The sequence below is a fragment of the Ischnura elegans genome, chromosome 8 (assembly GCF_921293095.1).
Source record: "Ischnura elegans chromosome 8, ioIscEleg1.1, whole genome shotgun sequence".
NCBI lineage: Eukaryota > Metazoa > Arthropoda > Insecta > Odonata > Coenagrionidae > Ischnura > Ischnura elegans.
Genome location: NC_060253.1, coordinates 9,061,036 through 9,079,326, shown reverse-complemented (window position 1 = coordinate 9,079,326; position 18,291 = coordinate 9,061,036). Strand labels below are relative to the sequence as shown.

Below are 18,291 nucleotides of genomic sequence, written 5' to 3'. Positions count from 1 at the left end.
AAGTGGGAAACTTAGGATTCATGGTCACATGGCGGAATTTTTAGGCAATGGAACAAAGCAGGTATGATTATGGTGTATATGGTAGCCCCAACCTTCCCCTAATATACCCTACAGTTGTCTTAAAATTGAATTAAGACGGTGAGCGCGAGACATTGAAAGTCATACAGTGGAAAAAACAGTTTCCTTACAGAGCGTACGGGATCAGATTTGATCCCACTCCGTTCCGTGCGTGCGTAGACCAAGAACGTCGTGCGAACGCACACCCCATGAACAAAAAGGGCTGCACAGAGAGTATCAATACATAGTTTAGTATAGTATAGTCCTCAACGTTAGAGCTTTCCTTTGGATAGTGTCCAGTGGTGTGCCCACCCGGCAGGATGTCCATCCGCAGAAGGTGTATGACGTGACGTAATAAGCATTACGCCTACATAACACCCTGCGAGCCACCTCTAGGGTGTTTGGCAGTGGGTGATCAATCACCAGTATGCAGCATGCAGTTCGACTCCCATAAGTACTCCACACGGTCCAAAAAACGTCACGCATACTAACAAATTATACTACCACATGCTGTTAGAATTATTATAAAATTCGAAAACATGCATTTAAGTATACATAAGTTAGTTGGCTACACTACAAGTCATCTAATCTATTTATGAATTCTAACGCTGCTGTTATAATCTCTTATTGATCGTGGAAGAAAGACATTCTGAGTCTGTCTGTTCTACAATCTTTTTATTTATATGATCTGATCTTCCGTAGTATGTAGGCGTCCGTAAGAAAAGACACTGCCCTTCAATTTATCTAATAGGCTAAGTCTATCTTTCAATCTACGGTCTGACAGAGATTTCCGACCGAGTTTATCTATGAGGTCAGTCACACTAACAAGACTATCGTAGCGACCTTTCACGTACCTGGCAACTCTTCTTTGCACGCGTTCTAACTCTGTTATTGCCTTTTTCCATAGGGTCCCAAACACTGGCAGCGCATTCTAAATGGGATCTAACGAGGGAGAAGTAGCTGATTTCTCTCACTTTGTCGTCGCACTTTCCTAATATTCTCTTAACAAAACTCACTTCGGGAAAAAAAGACATCCTGAATATGTTTGTTTTTTCTCGGCGAAGGAGAAGAAACGATAATGAGAAAATGACTCAAAGGACACGTTAGACGCAACCGAAAGTAGCACTGCGGGGTTTGATGTGCATCTATGCTCTAATTTTAGTTGCAATCTGTGCAGCCGTATGGAAATGAATGGCGGATATACAAACAGACATCCTCTTTTATATGCATATAGATGGATACGTCTGAACGTACGGAGGATTCAAATTTGCCGCGACGAACGAAGGGCGGGATGGGAAGGGAGGGGAGGGGGGATTTTGCGGAGAAAAAGAGAAGGTAAAAAGAGAAGAAAAGAAAAGCGCGGAGGGATGGTTGGCACAGTTTCGCCTCGGGTGCGCGCCCTCGGGGTCATCGATTCCAGCGCCACTCTCGTCACCCGGGGTAAGTAAACATTCCGCCACGACACTTTATGCGCCCGTCCATAGTGCTTTTTTTATTTCCCCCAATACCACGACTTTTAATGCCTAAAAGGTTTTGGTGTTTATCCCCCATGAAAGCTGTTGTGCTCTCTACACGAATATAATCGTTCGTGTTTGTATTATTGCGCGGGGGAAGTTTGTCTCTCTCACAAATAATAATGAAAGAATTAAACTTTTTATTGCTGCTAGGCCGACGTATGACGCTTAATATTGGTAACTAGCAGAGCTTCAATGCAAGGTTACATCATCATGTGAAATCTTGAATCGTGGGTGCTGCCTTTGAAGCTAAAGGAACCTTACAAAGTACAATTCTTTTATCTGCCTTTATGAGACGGTATCACTCGGCAAAGGTGAAGTTTTAATTGTATGGCAAATAATTTATTATATAAGTACTTCCACGATGGCTTGAAACTCTAGGTAAAAAAGAAACCCTCCACTTATTCAATTGTATAATTAAAAAATATCGTTACATTGCTGTGCCGCTTAGGATGAATTAAGGGCAATAGATTCTTGACGAAATAGTTGAAAGTGATACTTGTTGGGACATACTTCCAACGTTATTTGTTGCTGACTAATTTTTTAAGAACATAATTCAAACCTTAATGTTTTGTGCTTAAGTTAGTTCAAAGTAATATTAAAATTCGGCGTGTAACACCTGCATTTTTAATGTTACCCAGCATTCAGCAAAATTATTCCGTGCTATACCTATATATTAATCATATTCGTGATCACCCATAGTGGCAGTAATTAAATCCTCATTTGGCTGTACTTCTCCATTTTTATCACTTTACTAAGCCAATTCCTTCAATTTCCTTGTCTTTATCTACTCCGAGTACTCATCTATTGGAAAGATTTTTCCCTCTAAGTCTAACTCTTCAACTATGGGTAAAGTTAGAAAATTTATGTATCATGCCGCAATATTTTGGGTCTCATTTTGAATATTTTATGATGAATAACATAACTTTTTCCACCAACGCAAATCCATACGGAAGTCCTAGAGCAACTCTCACCGTTGAATTCGCCTCGTTGGGAATATTGATTGTAATAATGTTTGTCCGCAGTCGAGGTTTCAGCGGCATTGGATCGATTCAACTCTCATTATTTTGCTTTTCTACCTCTATTTTGAATATCCGAGTGAGTGACATGTCAGTGTTCAATCCATATTTTCGTATCGTCCAGTTGAACCATGTCTGTCGTAAATCTTTTAGCCGAAAATATCGGTGGTAAGTTCCAAAGAACCCAGAAATAAAATACCGACTAATGTTTTCAGGAGAATAATATGTTTATAGAAAGATGTAAGGAATTCAAATGCTCAAGCGAATTCAGCTAGCCTTTAAATTTACTTTCATTAAATTAATCTTTGATTCTCAGAGAGTATCTTCACAGCCTCTAATTTGGAATGTATATAGCTCCGCCTTCACAGAGCTCCTTGATTATGTATGGGAAAAGAGGTAATATTAAATTTTAGTCCTACATAAGGCATATATGGTCAGATAATCCTTCTCTATGTTAGAATATCTTGCGGACTTTTATTCACCTTCAGTTATAAGGATAATTTTTTGAAACAGCACTCCTTAAAACATTCGGGTAGCTTAAAAAAATATTGCTACACTATTCGTTCCACTTACAGGAAGATAAGTAACTAAAAAGTAAATTTATTGTATTTCAGCAGAAATTACGTACAGGTTCATAAAATTACTTAGTTCCCGTAGAATTGCTAAAAGTGTAAATCTTAGTCCCTTCAATTTGATAATTTTGTCATTTAAAACACAGTAGAATTTTTTCCGTGATTTATGAGTGGACATTCATGATATGATGTGCCCATCGGGTACATTCATAACAATATTAATCTCTGCTATGAACGTAATATTTGATGGAAATAGGAAAGTTCATTCACAACAAGAGTTATTAAAATTACGATACGGATTATTTTTCGGTCGAGCAGAGCTGTGCAATTTTACGTTTCCTGGAACTTTTCTCAAGACAAACTCATTTGTATCACCAGGCTGCATGTAAATGATCATCAACAAGGAGCTACGAGTTATCGCCAAAGGTTATTTTTCTGATCATTTCTAAATATTATTTGTTTTAAAAGCAAATTTACTTCAAATCTATTCTTCGATCTCTTTTATTTTTTTAAATAATGGTTTTCAAACAAAACTTTTATAAAACTTGTTAATAATTTTAACGTATGCACCCGATGCAATAGATTCCTTTGTTCACTTGATAGGTCATTCATTAGCGAAGTGGTATTTTAGCGACAGCGGAAAGTAGATCTTTTGAGAGAAGTAGTAGTTTTTGTTCCGGAATTCTCTCATTAGCGATGGGCCAAAAATGAGAATGTCGTCCGCGTGTAATTTTTGTGACTACTACACTAGATATCTGGCTCTTTAGTAACATATCTACTACTTCCTTTCCTCGAGCTCTTGCTGCCACCAACATTTCGTAATTATTTCTACATTTAACTATAGTTACATGCTTATTAGTACACAATTAATTTCTTATTAGTTACTGAATGTCATCTTATTAGGGTCATAAAGTAGTATATATTAATCACAATTACTAAAATAATTAAAAACCTTGTGAGTTAATTAATTCATTCACAAATTTAGCATTTGGTAATGGGAAAAAAATATGAAAAGTGTATCAATTTTCTGTTTCATTCGTGAGAAATATGTGTTCAAAAGTGATGCCAGGCGTTGTTAAGTTTGTGGGAAAATATCTTGAACTATTTATTGGTGTGGAATTATCTTTTTTGGAAATATATTGAAAGGTATTCGTAAAAAATCTCACTGTGGTGAAGTAACTCAACAAAGATTGCTTTGTCTTCTTCATCTTCTTCCTCGTTATAATGAGGCTCTCAAAACACGTGTGCCCTACACCAGCTGGCTTGAGAAAAATAATACGAAGAATGAAATTATCAGTAAGGTTATAGTGGAAGGGAAACTGATAAATGAGATCAGGACATGACAGCGAGGTTACAGTGGATGCAGGCACCCTAGAAGAACTTGAAGATCTATAAATTGTCAAGGGTATTAGTTGAGTGATGATGTTTAAGAAAGTAAACTGAGAGATACGAGGTTAAAGATCATATGCAGGTGTTGCTGAACGTGTTGCGAAATGGCAATGAGAATTCTCTCAGGAAATAAGAAATTCCTTGCAAAAATACTTGATTAATGTCTTATAATCTCACATTTAAAACGATTTCAATGAATTGGCAAAATCCAGCTTTCTTATTTAAATCGATTATTTTCCTTTCATTCCTTCCTTCGATACTTTCGACAATAACTGCTGAAGTCAGTAACAGTAATTTGTTGACAGGTATTTAAAAAAAATTATATTTTATCGCTTGTAGCTATGAAAAATTGGTGTTTTTTTCAAAATATATTTAAATGAATTTCTTTATTGTGACATTCCATTTTACAGCAGTTTTTCTCAACCGCACAGCATATCCATCTTTCAAGGTAAACAGTCCTTCATAATCCTAATCAGTTCATCTATACATGGCCTGATGACGATGGACCTATCGTTCAGCGAAACGTCGGCTGTGTCGGAGAACCTAACCCGGTGGAAATCCCTAGTAACTCTCCACGACCTTTCCCACACCTCACTCGTCCAATTACTTCCTGACTCCATGTAGACATGACTTTTCCTCGAGTCTTCCTCTTTTCCTTCTGCTCCTCATCATCATCATCACTAGCCAACAATCCTAAGATTGAAGTAAAATCTTATGCTTTCCCGGCGAATATATTCGAAAAAGGCTGTTCGGGCTTCCAGCCGGGTGGTCTCCCTCCTTTCTGCCGACGTTTCGGAACACGAGTCGGGTTCCATCATCAGGGCTAATGGTGAGTGGATGAAGTTTGCCAGCTTATACACTCTTCAATTGGTTGTAAGGTCTTACGTGATTGGCCGGGAGACAGCCAATCTTATTTTCCTTAGTGCTGATTTCCATACATTACTTAGTTAGTGAATACCCGGCGCGCGTCACGGTTGAGGGTGTTACTTGTCAGCCTGATCTCTATGGATTCCTTTACCAGTCTTTCCCAGAATTTAGTCTCACGGCATAGAATTTTCACGTGGTCCCACTTCACTCTATGGTCGGATTCAATGGCGTGTTCTACAACCGCGGATTTTTCCGGTTGGCAGAGCCTAAGGTGTCTCTTATGTTCTTTGATCCTGGTATTAATGGTTCTCCCCGTTTCCCCAACGTACACTTGCCCACACTCGCAAGGAATTTGGTAGACCCCTGGAGTTTCAAAACCACAAGGATCCTTGGTTTTAACAAGTAGGTCTCTTAGTTTGGAGCATGGCTGGAAAACGGTGTCAATACTGTGTTTTTGGAGGATCCTTGAAATTTATCCACTCACCATTAGCCCTGATGATGGAACCCGACTCGTGTTCCGAAACGGCGGCAGAATGGAGGGACACCACCCGGCTGGAAGCCCGAATAGCCTTTTTCGAATCCTAAAATTGGTTTGACGCAGCTCTCCACTCAATACTCCTATCAGCTCCTATCAGTTAATCTACTGTTAAATATATTTCGTTCGAGGTCTTCCTCTTCCGTTCTTACCATCCGCTTGCCATCCATCCACACTCCTCGGCGATTGTCTTCATCAGACCATCAAGTCTCAAGACATGCCCTATAAGGTCGTTCTGTCTTCTTTATAAGCTTTTCACAAGGTGTCTCTCCTCTCCCATTCTTCTTAAGACTATTCCTCTCTTCTCCCTCATTGCTAACTCGATCGATCCATTTGATCTTCATCATTCTTCTGTAGCTCCACATTTCGAAGGCCTCTATCCTTGCTTTCTCCGCTGCGGTCATTGTCCATGCCTCACTTCCATACAGAAGCATACTCCAAATGTAGGTTCTTATAAATTGTTTCTTTACTTCCTTTTTTTTTAAGTTTCCCGCTGTAAGCAGGTCTCTCTTTTGGTAGAATGCTCTCTTCGCTAGTGCTAATCTGCGCATAATTTCTTTCTTGTTTCTCCCGTCACTAGTGACCCTGCTTCCCAAACAACAGAATTTATCCACCTCCACCAGTTCTTACTTCCCTATATTAGTGTTAGTCTTGACTACTTTTCATTTGCTGCATACTAAAATCTTGGTTTTCTTTGCGTTTATTTTCAGCTGATATTTACCCATTACCCTACCCATATTAACCAGAATATTTTTCAAATCCTTCTCTATTTCTTCTATGACGGCTATGTCATCGGAAAATATTAGTATGCTAATTGTTTCTCCATGGATATTCACTGCCGAGGCCTTTTGTTAAATTTCATTAATTGCTCGCTCGTTTTAAACGTCGAAAATTACGGGTGACAACGCTCACTCACTCTCTTGCGTCTTCACGGCTGGGCCCTGGTTTTATCACCGCTACATGGTTTTTGTATAAACTGTGGACGATTGCTCTGTCATTTTAAAGAAATCCAATTTCTTTTAGCATTCCAAGCATTTTGCTCCAATCCACATTGTCATATGCCTTCTCCACGAACGCAACGAACGTTGGCTTGTTCTTTTCCATTCTCCTTCCTCTGAGCAACCGAAGGACTAAAATTGCTTCCCTCGTGCCTCTGCTTTTTCTGAATCCAAATTGGTCCTCATTCAGATACTCTTCTGATCTTCGTTCTATCCTTCTATAGATGATTCTTGTCTGTATCTTGAACGCATTTGTGGTCAGGCTTATGGCCCTAAAATGTTCGCAGTTCTCCGCTCTTTTTCTCTTAGGAATTGGGATTATAATTATCCTCTCGTAGTCCTTTGGAAACTCACCCGTCGAATGTTAGTAATGTTTTCGTACAGCTGGTTCAACGTATTTTTTCCTGCATTTTAAATTAGGTCTTCGGGAATATCATATAACTTCCTTTTGCTATCCATTTCAACAATTTTTTTGGAATTATTTCATTCGCCTTTCTTTCCTTCGGCTGTTCTAAAGCCGACGTAATCTTCTATCTTCGAAATTCCTAACAACATCTTTCCTTGTATCCATTAATTTTCTTATTCTGTTTCTTCTGGATAGCGAATCTTGGCTGAAAGCTGTGCCAGGGTCGATTTCAGTGGAATGAATTAATTACCGCTACAATTCTGAGGATAACTTTTTGGCGCCGAATTCAAGACCAAATGAATAAGAATCCATCTGCATTTGTTCCTAAAGAGCCAGCCAGCTATCTATTGTAGCCGCAAAAATTTTACGTGGGCGGCAATTGTCATATTTTACCCATCGTTGATTAGAGAATTTCTGAAATAAAAATACTATTTTTCTTTAATAGCCTACTTTTCCTGACATCAACGGAATCGTTGAACGTAGCTGTATTTTTGTTTTTTTTTTACAGAATGACGTCTTTCGAAAAATGTTTAGGTGACACGCTTCGGGAATATTCTTACCACAAATGAAATTTTGTAATCAAATTTAAGAATGGTAAGTAACCGTTATATATTGTCAAAACAAAGTGTACAAATTCGATGGTAGGTCGATGAAATTCCCTTTTAATTCTGAAAACGTTGAAATGAATGGGAGTTTAGAGAAGTAACTGGTTTGAAGTTTAATTTCACAAATTTTTAAAGGTACGGCTAATTTTTCCTCACAGCTCGAAAACTTAGACGAGAAATGTCGTTCTGCTGACTTCATCTTTGCTGATTCCAATGCATCGCTAAACTCGGTCTTGAGTATAATTGGATTTATTTCGCAAGTACACGACTGCTCACGGAATTGAATTCTTACCCAATGAATGTTGACAGAGACACCGACCGGATAGAGCTTTTGGCGGGGATATACCCTAATATGAGCTTTTTTCTAGCTTCTAAAGGTTCAAGTGTAAATGCGTGTCCTTGAACTAAAACACACTCCTTGGATTGTCCTGTCTTGCTAACAATCTGCATCCCATATTTTTTACATTGTAAAGGAAAGAAAAATAAGCAAGGTTACAGAGGAACTCGTCCAACATGATAGGATAAATGCAATAAAAACCGTGTACCTTGACATCCTTCTGAACAATGTTCATCATGGAGTTTCAGTCGAGTGTGTTCGCCATTGTCCTTTAACCAGCGAATGACCGAGACGGGATATGTTAGAACTGGCGCATATGATGACTTGGTGTCTCTGTATGCATACATTAGATAAGTATGCATTCAATTCAGTGAGTAGTTGTGCATTTGCGAAATTCGCCGATGTACGCGAAACGCCGAGGATAGCAATGCATGCGAGTCGTCTGCGATTGAGTGCATAGAACGAAATTTCTGGTCCCAGTTTTTGATCTGAGAGGAAAACATTGGCAGCCTCTTTAAAATTTTATCAATTAAAACCCTAGATCGATGGCAATGCGAAAAACTTCAATTTATCTGAACGCCATGAAAGGTTAATTCGTACTTAAAAAAATTGTTTGGAGGAAAAGGAGCAAATTACGTAGGATTTGTATCAGACAGTCATCGGAGAAAGAGCAAGGGGTGAACTTGGTGTGGGGTGAATAAAATAGCAACATCAAATGTTGTGGGATAAAATAACAACAGGTTCAAGATGAATTCCATGTCAAAAAGGTCCAATATGAAAAGTTAGTCTTCCTTAAATAGGACAGTACTTGACGGGAAAGATTTATTGGCAACAGACTTCCAGCCCTTCTTTAAAAATATATATATAATTTCATAAAAAGGTCAAAAATTGAACAATTTGTATTTTAAAAACGTTTTGTGACATATTTTCTGTTACTACCGGGAAGTCTGACCACTTCCAACTATTTCGTAAATAAAAAAAACACCTCGATGATCCGTCTGTCTGCGGTGAATCAAGTAACAAAATCTCACCAAATGGCAATAAAATCACCGACTTGTTCTATGATTGCTTAGTCTCTTTGACTGATAAATTTTTTGCTGACGAGAATTTGAAGAATGTCATGGAATTGCATTGCTTCCGGAAAATTTATGAAATGTAAGGGCCGTGATAAAATAATCTGGAAAACCAGGTGCTAGAGTCAACTTGCTAGCTTAATTACGTAGAGAACTCTGCATTAGATGAGAAAACGTATGCTCTAGAAATGAAAGAGCGATGCTTCATTGCCCTAAATCACTTCTTTAGTACTCCAAGGAAAACTGTCTTAATCGGTAGAATACTATAAGAATAATTCCATTTAAATTTTCCACACTTGGACTTATAATTCATACGTAGTATGCCGTTGGCGTGGTCTTTCAAAGTGGGTTCGCTCACAAAAATTATTAAGTAATTGGGTTGGAGTTTGAAGAGTAAAAAGATCCTTATTTCTCCGTTTTTCCATCCGCCGCCTTCTTCTGTAGCTGTTCGTGAAGAAATATCGGCGGTCATTGAGATGATGACGTAACCCACTCCTGCTGTGCTGGTCTCCGCTTCACAGCTTCCTGCTCCCAGAATCCAAGCTCATGGTTTGTTGTCGTGTGCGTGTTGCTGTGACCGATTTCTTCCCACGAACGGTTCTCTCTGAATGAGTCAGTGACCTGGAACTCAAATGACGCCACCGACTCACGAATAAAAGGGCACCAGCTTTTACGATTTTTATTTACGGCCGTATGAGGGATCTTCTTTGGCCGTAATTTTGCTTTCACTTCAATGCACCACTATTGTTATTTTCACTTATTGCGAATTTCAGGTATGAGTTGGTGGGCGACCGTAATTTTAGAAAGTCATTCTTATGCCATGATTTCAGTTAATCTGATTCAAGGATAGTCATTTTCCTGCTCTTTATTACATCTTGAAATCCTGTTAATATGAATATTTGGTGCAATGAGTAGCATTAGACATTCGGGAGGACTTGGAAAGTAGCCTGAAAATTATTTTTAGACCCAGGAAATTCAGTTTGATCAATGTTGACTCCCCTTCGTCCCAAACTTTCCTTTCATAACAAAATTGATCATAAAGTGTCTGCTCTGTCTTCAAGAGCACCAAATTCCTTTCTAATAGTCCCTCTGCTTGTTCGTTACATCAGTGGCGCAGTGAGGGGGAGTTTGGGGGCTAAAACCCCCCAGAGCTCAGAATTTTTTAAAAGTTTAATCCATTTTACTTAATTGGATTGATATTACTAAGAGGATAGCGTAAGGATTAATAAAATATTTCTCAGAAAGTCATAAAATTCACCATTTTGAACTATTTATCTTAAAACTCCGAATGTTATTAATCTCGCACCTACGCTTATCCTGGTGGGTATTCCATACCCCCACACACCCCGGTATTAGTTGCACCTGAACCCCCCTCAGCCTGAATTTCTAGCCACGCTCCTGCGTTATATCACTGCAAGGGTGATCTTGCCGTTTGTTCCTTGTTTTCTCAGGAATGAGGGACGACCTGCTAGCTTAATTGCGAAGAAAACTTGGCATCAGATGAGAAAATCGCGGTTGCATGTTTATTGTATATGCATTCGAGGTTTGCCCAAGGTAGCGTTACTTCGCTACCGCGCTACTTTGAATTGATGAAGTCCATCGAAACAGCTTCACTTATGTACTATTGGAGGAGAAGTGAAATGGAAGAAGAGAGAGAACACGAATAGAGAAATCGGTGATGGAGTTAGGAGACGACAGACTCTGTGGCGGGAAGAAATAGTCACGGGTTTGAGTCTGCGGCAAACGAAGGGACACTTGGCTGAAGAACGGGTCATGAATTGGGGTATTAGGAATTGCTTTGTTGCTATGGCGAAAATTTACAATTTATTCTAACATTCATACCAAATTAATTAATTAAAAATGAATTTAAATTTCGATTTTGACGCGAAGCCCACTTTATTTTTACAGGAATGACCAGTGCTAAAGTCAGTAGAATTAAAAATTGGTATTCACCCTAATCTGATAATAACAATAATCATTTATTTATGTATTATCATTTCAGTATCAGCAAATGTAGAAATCAGGAGAACAATATTATAAAGCATAAAAATTGTGTATTTCAACACATAATTGGGCAGCTTAGGCTCATATAATATACTAGGAACAAAACCTCACCGCAGTTAAATTAAATGTTATTGTATTTCTAAAATAATTTACTTAAGAATAAATTTATGAACGATATATTTATTACAATTGAATTTTGATATTTGTCTTTCTTTTTCGAATTTCTTCTGATATTTGCTAAACGACTTAGGCATTATATAATCCCCATTTTGTCAATAAACCTGTTATTTATTTTTGGGTTTGCAAAAATTTCCCTCTTTAATTTAAAGTACTTAAATTGCTCCCGTAGTATTCGTTTTCATGGCATTTACCGAGTTAAATATGGTAAAGTAGGTATCTTGGTTAAAATTAACGCAAATAATTTGGTACATACCATTCAAATATGTTGGGACTTAAGCTCATATACTTTATCTTATCTGTTGAAACTTACTTTACCTTAAACTTTACCATGATTCACAATTTTAAACACTCACTTTTTACCATCGGCCCTCATTATTTGGTTTTGGGATGCCGAACCCCAAGATTCGATGCCGTATTTAATAGGCGTTTCAAGGAATGAAAAAAATACAATAAAGACATACAGAATAAAGTTCCTGCTAGACATCGGCTTAAAATGAATGAAAATTAAAGTTTCATTGCAGCAGCTTTCTCAGAATCACAGCTATCCACAAATGTTTGTACTGTGGCTATCCTATTGAAGTAAACAAATAAAAGTTAACCCTTGGGACATATTCTGATACGTTTTTAATTGTATTGCATTGGTAATTCAGTTGCCTTCACATGAATGACCGAATATCGTGACATCACGATTCACGGGAATATAAGATGAATTTATACGCATTGTCATTGACTTATTAGCATTTATCATTACTCATTTGTCATGAGACCACTGTAAGAAGTCTTCTTCCAACATATTTTCACCACTTCCAACATTGTTATGCCCAATCATTGATTTAGTGTGAACTACATGCTGCTACAATCTTTTGTGACATTTTTCATATCATTTACATATATTGACAACGGTCCTAAAACAGCCTAGAGGATCACCTTCAATACCAATCATACGACTGTACAAATGAAATATTTAAATCTTATGCTTCATTTTAGATGGATAACCTTGAAAAATTTCTTGGCCTTATGCACAATACAACATCTTGGAATTATTGTTTAGAGAATTTGCTGATCTACCTTATCAAAAGGTTAAGTGTAGTCTGTACATAATGCCAACATATGTTATTAAGTACATATTTAAGTAGTGACAATCATACTCAGGCAGTTGCATCTGGGCCTCTGAGGTATTCCTCTTTTAATACAGTGTTGAGTTTCACGTAATGGGGACTTCTCCTCTGAATAGTTTCTTATGTGTGTTCATTGGAGCATTTTATCTAGTATAAGTAAGATTCACTCTGGTTTTTACCTTCATAGTGCTTTGCAAAGCCGTTCTTATGCACCGTCCTCACTATTGCTTCCTTGAGATATTCAGGGACAGTGCTGTTTCCTTTGGTTATGTTAATTAAATAACTTAATACTGGGTATAATCAAACAATTATAAAACTGTGTTTAAGGACAAAATATGCGTATTCTCACCCCTACATACCTATAGAAGTTCTTTCATTGACTAAAGGCGGTTATTAGTTTATACGTATATATAAATATGTATCCACAATTAGATTTTTAACCCCAATTAGTGTCGTTTATGATGATTAAGTTTACATTAACACGTTGCGGACCGGCCACGGAGATTTCCGTGTTTTCACATGTGATAATAAAACTTACTCTGCTTCTTTTAATATTAGTTCTTTACTTATGTTCGCATTTGCATCTGGTGTATTCCAGAATGTGCTTTCATTGATTTAGATTAGTTTTATACCATTCAAATAATAAATTTATTAATATTTTTTCAATGAATGTAATCCACTTTTAGAGATTACTAATGTATAGGAATGCTTACATTTGCTTAAACTATTTATATTGATTGTCTCAGTCGCGAACATTCCCCCTTGATATCCACAATTTAACCAAAGGTCGTATAATTGAAACTCTAACTTAACTAAAATATTGTGCGCTTTACTCAAGCAGTAATCGATTTGAACGCTCGTCGACTTGAAATTGAGTGTTCTCAGATCTCTAATAATTACTCAAAACGAAAATTAAACGGAGATTTCCCCCGTACGAATGGCAGCAGGGCGGAGGAGGCCTTGGAATCTCTCAGCTGTCCAGAGTAAACACATTTGAACTTGATTCTTCGTGTCCTTGGTGCGATCCACTGCTCTCGTTTGATTCGAGAACATATCTCGAGGTGATGCAGCGAATCGCATAATTGATGTTATCTCAATGCAGCGGTAGAGGTCGGAGGATAATAATCCAACGTCAAGGAGTGACTTTCACTTCACACGCACAATTATTTCCCGCTTTTGATTTCGCATCCAAGTGATTTCCGTGAGTACTACAGTTCTGGGAAACTTGCGACCTGGATTTATGCTAATAATCTCCCTCCCCAATGAGACGGCCATCATCAGTCCATATCATACATGCACACGAATGCAGTAAAAACCCGTCCTTCTCACGTCTGCAGTGAGGAAGACATCCAAGAGAACCTGTGTCAATGATTTAATTGTAGAAGCATACATACACGTGGAGAATGATAAGTCAGAAAATTTCCACGTTTATCTAATTAATTAATAACTTTAAGTAAGGCCCTTTAAGAGAGAGAATGAGGACCCAAGAAGGGAGCAACGCACCTGGGCCGGGACCCAGTAATTCAACTGATACGCCCGCGCACCCGGGGAGGGGAGTGGAATGGGAAGGAAAAAGGATAGAGGCGCCGCCGCGATAGGAGGCCAACGACGCCTTCAAGGAATGGATAGGGTTGGAAGGGTGGGATAGAGAAAAACCCTCGCCGCTATGAAAGCGGCCATAATTCGTTGTGCCAACGATTTTGGAAGATTTTTCTATAAAAGAGAAAAATCCAACGATGAAATCGTTGGAGCCCTTTAAGACGATCCCAGTCTCTGACTAATATACATAAACAAAAACATCCAGGCCTCCATGGCAACAATACAAAATATGATGGCACCACATGTGGTTGCCACATACACACATGCATACTATTACTATCCTGAGATTGAAATACATACGGCAGTCCCATCTTCACCCCAAGCCACTACTTTCACCTCCCTGAGGCTCTTCTGCATTCTTCTCTTGATCTGCCTTGGCTACTCGTCCCTTGGGACTTTCCCACCAATTTTTCCTTCCAATATTCTTCCCATATAATTTCTGTGTTCGTATATTAGGCAATTCTACCCTCTTCTTCTTCTTTGATGTACTGTGATCCTTAAGTGTCCGTTCTCCTCCTATTCTTCAATGTAATTCTCACCCTGTCCGTCTGTTTCATGTTCACTATCCACCACCACGTCTCGAAGGCCTCATTTCTTTTATGATCACTTTTTTGGATGCTCCAAGATTCTGAACATTAAACTGCCACTGCCCACACGAACTTTTTCACTCACAATTACTGTCGGAGTCAAATTTATTTGCCGCTGTACTTTGCAAATTTTTATCTGGACTTCAATACATGTCATAATAAGAATAATATGTCATTTTAAAGGATATTTTATTTTCAATTCTAATTTATTTTTTGCTCTATGAAAAATTCAAAAATATGGACACGCCAGTGCAATGAATGACTCCGCGCACCATAAAATTAGCCGTTTTGTCAACTTAATGAACTTTGCCACTCAACCTAGGGAAAACTACTTCGTCTATAGCATTCATCTTCCGCAATAAGTTACAAAAATTAATTTAAATTGCCTTTTGCGTATTTTTATAACGCATATTTTGTAGGAAAATAACGAAAATGTTTGAACACTATGTAGTCCTACTGCTTACCCCGAAAGAAGAAATAAAATTGATAGAAACACTTCTTAATTTATTTACCATTTCTCTATGATACATAATCTGTAAAAATATTGATATTTGTGAATGTCAACAACTTCTATCAATGCCATGTTGCCAAACGGGGCCCGGCCTGCGCTGGTTACCGGGAGGCAAAGTTTCGAGCGCAAGACGTGGCAACGCAGCATTCGTTCGCTCCGGCGTAATTTTTTAATGCCCATATATAATATTTACTTCATAAAAAATATGTGTTTTTGGATATAATTCGGTATTTTTTTTTTAGAGAGATAGACTGTAGAACAGGCAGATTCAGAATGTCTTTTTTTTCCACGATCAATGAGAGATTATAACGGCAGCGTTAGAACTCACAAATAGATTAGATGACTTTTAGTGTAGCCTACTTATTCCTGTATAACTTAGTGAATGTTACTTAATTTCATTATTATTTCTATCAGAATATGGTAGCATAATATGTTGGCGTGCGTGACGTTTTTTGGACTTTGTGGAGTGCATGTGGAAGTCCAATTGCATGCTGGTGATTGATCAACCCCTGCCAAACACCCTAGAGGTGGCTCGCAGGGTACTATGTAGATGTAGGTGTACTATTTTCACGCGGTCGCTCAAAAGTTCTCTTATCCAGGAAATGACATCTTCATCTAGACCTTGAGATTTCAGTTTTATCATTAACTTTCCGTGGGGTACTTCATCAAATTCTTTTTTGGAATCAAGAAAAATCGTGTCCTCTCCGGAGACTAAAATATCGTGGGCGAAAAGCGCTAACTGGGTTTCGCACGATCTGCTTCTCCTGGATGCATTTTGAGTTCTCATCTACAAGTTTTGCCCGTCTAGGTGTTTCATTACTGAGCTACCTACGATGAGTTCAAGGACTTTGCATGAGATTGACGTTAAAGATGCCAGTATGAAATTAGATGGCTATTCCTTGTCTCCGCTTTTCAATATTGTCGCTGCATTAGCAATTTTCCAGTCAATAGGTAATTCGTGTTGCTTGACAGATTTACTAAATCTTAACTGCAAAAAGGGGGCAATTTCTGAGGCTAGTTCTCTATATACGCGAAAAGGGATTTCGTCTGGACCAGGTGATTTATTTGGACTGAGTGATTTCAATAAGTTCCGCGGTCTTTAATTTCAATAGATGGCATCTTTCGTGTGCAGAGGTTGTCAACTGTCTCGGATGAATTTTTAGGAGGCTCGTTGAACACGCTCTTGAAGGAGGAATTTAATAAATTTGGTTATATCGAAACTGCTCTTCAACGGATCTCCATTATCGTTCCTCAGCGAAAAAACGGTTGATATTTTACCTTAAACTTCATCACCATCATAAGACCAAAATGCTTTTGGGTTATCGCGTAACTGCTCTACAGGTGTTTTTCTTTTAAAATTCGTGAATGCACTCTTCAACGCTTCCTTCGTGGCGGCTTTAGACAACTTACATATTTAAATTATTAACTCGCGTTCATTAGCGGATAAATACGAGCTGACTTTTTTCATTTAAGCATGGCACGCTATATGTCGCCTCAAATGATTTTCTCACTTCCGCGTCAGACTATGTCGGTTCGCTGCCTTCTTATTTTGTTTTTCTTGGGATATAGCTATTTATTCCCGAAGTTACGAGTGAAGGAACAGTCTTCCAAGTATTCTCTACATTTATCTTTAATATTGATTCTTGAAACGCGGGGAAAGCATTTTTCAGATGACACTTAAACCCCTCAAAATCAGCCCTTTTTAAAATGAAAACTCCGATAGATAATCTGCACCGAGAAGAGGGTTCTTTTTATTCCATTAGTCGGAATTTTCAAGAGTAAAAGGAGTACTTGTCGAACTAATTCACTGATTTCAAAGACGCCATTCTCAACCTATGGAACGCCTTTCTCAGCGGAGCATGGAACAAGTGTGTTTTTACATTGTGCAAACTCTAAAGCGTTAAAGAACAATTCACGCTAAAACGAAAAAAAATTACCAGGGCGCTGAAGAGATACTTGGCTCCATCACGCGCTATCTTACTCCTCGCTGATTAAAATTAACTCTGACGAGTCTCTTTTAAAATTTGTACGTAAATATAAGTAATGTATTAGGCTTCGATCACCGCGTATTTGAAAACTCCAACTTGAATTTTGGCGATGAACAACAAGTCGAACCCATGCAGAGAATATAATTCGTGTAAGTTTAATGCCTTCCCTCATCAATGTCAACTTAATCAACCTTATCCGCTACCCGCAGTTAAGTTCTCAAAACTTCAGCCATTAAAATATTGCGATAACTGGTGAATACTTAATACTATCAATCCCGTACGACTTATCGTCTTCTTTTATCAAAGATCTCTCCATGAAACTTGTACACAGGTTTCATTGTTTATTTAATAAAGATCAATGTTCATGAACAATTTCCACATTTTCCTGGCGATACCAACCCAAGAGTTCTCGCTATGCTGTCAATGTCACCCTGGATTTTGGTTATACGTTAATGGATGTAAAGGAAATTCCTTTGTGCTCGCCTTGTTTCGGTAAATTATCACACAAGTAGGCATGGACGGATCCAGGATTTTTTTTCGGATCCGGATTCGGATCGGATCCTTGATTTTTGGAGCCGGATCTTTCGGATCGGATATTTTCGGATCTAAATGCATTTTCAAATTCCTGACGCTGAGATTTCCCCGATGATTGTTCAATCTCTTGAGAAGAGTCACACTATGTGCCAGTTGTATTTTGCCTTTTTTATTTTCCATGGCTGAAATTCTCCTACGTAACCTCTGCGAGAGCTTTCAAACAAAACGGTTCATGAGTAGGACAATAATCGCATGCGACGGCGCATTCAAAGAGAAAATCGGAACTCTTTCCACCCTTATGGGGAGCTGCATTCACTGGAGCTATTATTCAAAATTTCGGATCCAGATCCGATGTCTTCCGCGACTTAGGATCCGATGTATCCGATGAAGGGCAATAT

At 38.3% G+C, this 18,291-nt stretch overlaps 1 protein-coding gene across 2 annotated transcripts in view; it reads left to right on the top strand.

Annotated features, from left to right (window-relative positions):
* Positions 1-18,291, top strand: part of LOC124164055 (neprilysin-1-like) — a 135,356-nt gene that overhangs the window by 61,513 nt on the left and 55,552 nt on the right. The gene's annotated exons all lie outside the window — the stretch shown is intronic.